Genomic DNA, 6,364 nt, shown 5'->3' on the forward strand with positions numbered 1-6,364 from the left:
AATTTATATTTTTATAATATAATAGCATACACAAATATATAAAAATTGTTAACAAATACAATAAACATTTTCTACAGATATTGAAAAGGTAAACTTCAGCCCATTTCACCAATTCATTATTCATTCAATCAGTTGGTCAATCAACAAATAATTATTGAGCGCCTGTCAAGTGCTATGCTAGGCTTTGCAAATATAAAGAATGAAGTCCTCCTGGAGCCTACAGTCCACTGATGAAAGTAATAATCAAATATTCGCACAAATAAATGTAAAACGCAAGTTTCTATCAAAAAGAAACACATGGTGGTCCATAAACCACTACAATAGGAAAATATGGTCCTATGGGGAGATGACAGAACAGACTTCCCTAAGAAAGTGAAAACTGAACTGCCATTTGAATAGGCTTCAAATGGCAAAGGAAATATAGGAGTGTGATATTTTATATATTCCATGTTGTGAAGCTAAATTTCTGGCCCTTGTGATGATTTATGTGACTTTTTCTACTTGTGAGGCTGAACAGTTGCCTATATTTTTTAATGACTTCAACTTCATAAATTACTTTGTGATATTTAAAAAATATTCTCTTCCCATTTATTTACCCGAGCCAATATTCTTTTGTGAACTTAGTTGAAATGCATAGTGAACACTAGCAAAATTCCATCCTGTTGGCTATTCCACAAGTATTTATTAATCGCCTACCGCTGTAGGTTAAATTATGTGTCCCCCGCAAAATATGTCCTAACACCCAGTGTTCCACTCAGTAACACTCAGAAAGTGATCTTATTTAAAAGTAGGTCATTCCCAATATAATTAGTCAAGATGGGGCCGGGCGCGGTGGCTCAAGCCTGTAATCCCAGCACTTTGGGAGGCCGAGATGGGCAGATCACGAGGTCAGGAGATCGAGACCATCCTGGCTAACACGATGAAACCCCCTCTCTACTAAAAAAAAAATACAAAAAACTAGCCGGGTGAGGTGGCGGGCGCCTGTAGTCCCAGCTACTCGGGAGGCTGAGGCAGGAGAATGGCGTGAACCCGGGAGGCGGAGCTTGCAGTGAGCTGAGATCCTGCCACTGCACTCCAGCATGGGCGACAGAGCGAGACTCCATCTCAAAAAAAAAAAAAAAAAAAAAAAAAAAAAAAGAAAATATCACGTACAATTAAAGCAGTCCATACATCACACTACATGGATAGAGATTTAGTCAATTACAAATTCCCCTGCTTCTAGAGACTGAGGTCAAACACTTTAGGTTATACGAATAATGGTGTAGTCATTTAATTGCTAATTCCATTTTAACATATTATATTAAAATAATAGCCTATAATAGAAATGGTATGGGAGTAGACCAAATAAAGTGTGGCTATTTTTAATGTAAATAAAGGCAGTGAGTGGCATACACAGTGGGCCAAATTCAGCTCTTAGATAAACACACAAGGGCCCTATTAACTTTAGAATTAGCCATGTTCATGCGTATGAATTAGATTATTCTCTAAAGTAGTCATTTTTTCTGAATGAACTGTATGATAGAGATTTATATACTTTTATATGAACCATGTGAAATTTATATTCTGTATAAGTAAAATATATGGATGTGAGGGGGTGTTTTATCCTTCATCGTTTTATACTGATTATGTCTAGAATTAGTGAGTTAGTTTATTTCCATGAAATTTGAACTTGACCATGTAATTTGCTCTGGTCAATGGAGGGTTAGGAGGCATGTGAATAATGTCTGCTTGTTATCCTGTTTGCTTGTTAGATTGCTCTTTCCTGCTGCTAGGAATCTTTCCCCTATGGAGTCAACAAGCCCAGGCTAGCCCTCCAGAAGATGCAAGACCATCTGGAGAGAAAAACTCCAGCGTGCTGGACATCCTAGTTGAGGCCTTAGATCATCTAGTCCCAATCAAGCCAGCTCAGACCCAAGAAATTCCCAGCCGATACACAACCACGTAAAAAATAATATATTTGTATTGTTTTAGCAACTTAGCATTTGGGTAGTTGATTATGGAGTTGAAACTAATACGTACAGATCCAAAAATCACTGGTTATGATACTAACTGAGTGCCTGGTATGTATTTGGCACTTTTTCTAGAAACTTTGCATACTATTTCTAAAGTTTCAACCAAAATACAGTTATTTTTACCTTCATTTTAGCAATAAGGAAACTTGCCTTGTTTTGTAGTTAATAAGGTTTTAAGCTTAAGTCTGACATCTCTTCCTATTTTACCATGCTTTCTCTTTAAAAGAATCAACTGAGCCTCTCCGTGATGCATTTACTAATATATTAATAGTTTTAAAGAAGTCCCGTAGGTGCTGTGCCAATAATTATCCACAATGATTACCTCATGTTCACTTTTCTACTTGTGTCTATTGATTTAATGAGCAAAGGAATTTCTTTAACCTCAGACAATTTATTTTTGGACTCCTGGGACCCCCATGTTTGTAAATAAGAACTTTATTTAAGAAATGAGGGTCTAAGCAAAAATCAGGTGTGTAAAAATGGAGCATTTTGTATAATTCAAGGAACTTCTAGGAGAGCTGGCTGTCTCTGATAATGTATGGTATAAGATAAAGTTAAGAGTTCTTGGTAACTGTTCATCATTAGAATCATAACTGGAATAAGATGACAGATTATTCTAAAGTGGCCAGTAAAAATGCTAAACAATTATAGAACACTTATAATTTTAGTTAAGATATGGGAAGTTGAAACTAGATATTTACTTATCACGCAGAAAAAAACTCATTTGTTTTTTTTTCTTTTAATTTAGGAGCCACTGTGTCAAAAAGAGCTAACATGTTTTGCATATTTGCTATTTACCTAGCACAGTTCTAAGTGTTTTTCATATATCCTCTCATTAATTCTCAAAACAACTCTATAGGTAGGCACTGTGGATTTCTCTATTTTATAGATAAGGTAATAGAAGCAGATAAAGTTAATTAAATTCACATATTAAAAGGTAGAAGCAGAATATTACTGTTCACCTTATTCAGTTAAATGTATCAAACTTTCAAAAAGTTGATGACAAATTATTCTTATTTTTCCCTTCACACTCATTTACTCCACATTTCTTTATCATACACCTGTTGAGCATCTCATATATACCCAGCAAGGTTCCTGGTGTTGAAAATTCAGCAGTGGGCCGGGCGCGGTGGCTCAAGCCTGTAATCCCAGCACTTTGGGAGGCCGAGACGGGCGGATCACGAGGTCAGGAGATCGAGACCATCTTGCCATCCTGGCTAACACGGTGAAACCCCGTCTCTACTAAAAATACAAAAAAAAACTAGCCGGGCGAGGTGGCGGGCGCCTGTAGTCCCAGCTACTCCGGAGGCTGAGGCAGGAGAATGGCGTAAACCCGGGAGGCGGAGCTTGCAGTGAGCTGAGATCCGGCCACTGCACTCCCGCCGGGCGACAGAGCAAGACTCCGTCTCAAAAAAAAAAAAAGAAAGAAAGAAAGAAAAGAAAATTCAGCAGTGAACACAAGATACAAAAGCTCTCTGTCCTCCAGTGGAGCTCACATTCTAGTGAGGTTTGGGGTGGGGGGCAGAAAAATAAACATAGAGTTAAACATGCAAGGAAAATATCAGAGTGGTGAATATTGAGCAGAAAATGAAAGGAGGATGATGATAGAAAGTAACTAATGAGGCTGCTCTGGATGAGGTGGTGCTGGAAGGCCTGTCTGAGGAGGGAAGTCTCAGTCTAAGATTTGAAAACAGGAAGGGACCAGCAATAGGAAGATCAAGTGAAAGCACATTCTAAGCATAGGAGCAGCTAGTGCAAAAGCCCTAACTCAGAAATGATGAGTCTGCTGGAGCTGCTGTCACAAAGTACCACAAACTGGACGGTTTAACAAAACATATTTCTGACCATTCTGGAGGCTGGAAGTACAAGATCAAGTTGTGCCATCAGGGTCCGTGTATTCTGAGGGCTGTTAGAGAAAATCTCTTCCTGTCTCTCTTCCTGCTTCTGGTGGTTTGGTGGCAATCTTTAAAATTTATTTGCTGAAAAAAATATCACTTCAATCTCCACTTTCATCATTATATGATATTCTTCCTGCCTGCCTGTGTGCAAATTTCCTTTTTTTCTTTTTTTGAAATGGAGTTTCTCTCCTGTTGTCCAACCATGAGTACAACGGCACGATCTCAGCTCACTGCAACCTCTGCCTCCCGGGTTCAAGCAATTCTCTTGCCTCAACCTCCCAAGTAGCTGAGACTTTAGGTGCGCGCCACCACGCCCAGCTAATTTTTGTATTTTTAGTAGACACGGGGTTTCACCATGTTGGTCAGGCTGGTCTCGAACTCCTGACCTCAGATGATCTGCTTGCCTTGGCCTGCTAACGTGCTGGGATTACAGGCTTGAGCCACCGCACCCAGCCTTCCTCTGTTTAATAAGGACACCAGTCATACTGGATTAGGGGCCCATCCTGATAACCTCATCTTAACTAACTACTTCTGCAATGATCCTATTTCCAAATAAGATGATATTCTAAGGTGTTGGGAATTAAGACTTCAACATTTGAGCTGTGGGGAGCCACAATTCAACTCATAATGGTGTGTTTGAGGACTGGCAAGAAGGCCAGGGACATAAGAGTAGTGTGGGTGAGTCTTCTGCTTTGGCGACTTTATGCTTGCTTAACCAATTATATTTTCAACTACAAGTACCATAAAATTCATCTCAAATTTTAGCAGTAAGACAACTAATTAGTTTGTATGTATCAAGTACAGAGTTAGAATTCATTTCTGTTTAATTTCCTTGAGACCTTCAATGCTAATTTTTCCTCTGTGTATTAGCTTTATCCCCAGGCTGATATAACAGACTAAGATGGCTTTAACAGAAAGATGGCCTTATATCCACCTATGACAATACGTAGGAGAGAGTGAAGCAATTCATTCTTGAAACTCATACTGAATAATACAGAAAAATTGTCTCCTCCAATCTCAGTGGCCCCAAATGAGCCTCATGGTCATTTCTGAATCAATCATTGGCAAGAGAGATGTGATGCCATAACTACACCCATCCAGGTCACATTTGGTAGTTTACTTTAAAAGTAAACAGACTTCCAAATTAACCCACCTTGGGTTAACCCATCTTGTGATTCATGGTGACATCCAGTCCCTGAGTAAAGAATCTTATGAGCTTTCAAATTGTTGAAGTACTGATTAATGCATAACCTACTGACACTGAAAAGGATGCTAATCTATTGCTGAATCATAAAGTTTGACTGATTGTCTTATACATTGTCTTATATATAGACTGATCATCTGTATTTTGCAATCCATGTCTAGTGATTGTAACCTCTGCATTGTACCCACCAGTGTAAAAGTATAACTCCTCCCATAATGGCTAGGCATGTTGGCTCATGCCTGTAATCCCAGCACTTTGGAAGTCTGAGTCAGGAAGATCACTTGGGGCTAGGAGTTCATGACCAACCTTGGCAACCCCCAGTGTGAGACCCTTATCTTTACAAATAATAATAATAATAATAACATTAAATTAAATTTTAAAAAGACGAATTCCATGAGAACAGTCTTCCTGCCATCTAAACTTTCCTGTAAATGCCATTCACTTTTAACAGACTCTGGAACACTCCTAATTTTATCAGTGTGTTTTCCCATGGTCAATCCTCACGTTTGGCTTTCAATAAGGCTTTATCAAATAATTTCTGTCTCAATAACCTTAATTTTAGTCAACACCTATAGCCAGCAGTGCCAAGCATCAGTAAGCATAGACAAGGAGTAAAGACCTAATTAGAGAGGAAGAAAGGTGTTAAAGGAAAATAAATCTTGGGCCTCCAAAATTACTAAGCTAAAGGGAAAAATCAAGCTGGGAACTGCTTAGGCCAAACATGTCTCCCATTCTATTTAATGATATCCCTCTGCTCACTGAGATAAATGTATATTTGATTGCCTCCTTTGCAAAGGCTAATCAGAAACTCAAAAGGATGAAACCTTTGTCTCTCATCTATCTGTGACCTGGAAGCCCCCTCCCTGCTTTGAGTTGCCCTGCCTTTCTGGACAGAACCAATGTCTCATGTCTCCCTAAATATATAAAACCAAGCTGTGCCCCAACCACTGTCGACAAAAAGAGTTCAACTCTGTAAAATATTTGAAGAGATTTATTCTGAGTCAAATATGAGTGACCATGGTCCATGACACAATGCTTAGGAAGTCCTGAGAACATGTGCCCAAGGTGGTCGGGTGCAACTTGGTTTTATACATTTTAGAGAGGCATGAGACACCAATCAAATACATTTAAGAAATTCATTGGTTTATTTCAGAAAGGCAGAACAACTCAAAACGGGGGGTTGCGCCCGGCCACCCAAACCAATGTATTAATTAAATGTATTTGATCGATGTCTCATGCCTCCCTAAAAT

This window comes from Colobus angolensis, unplaced genomic scaffold, assembly GCF_000951035.1.
Source record: "Colobus angolensis palliatus isolate OR3802 unplaced genomic scaffold, Cang.pa_1.0 Scaffold48, whole genome shotgun sequence".
Taxonomy (NCBI): Eukaryota; Metazoa; Chordata; class Mammalia; order Primates; family Cercopithecidae; genus Colobus; species Colobus angolensis.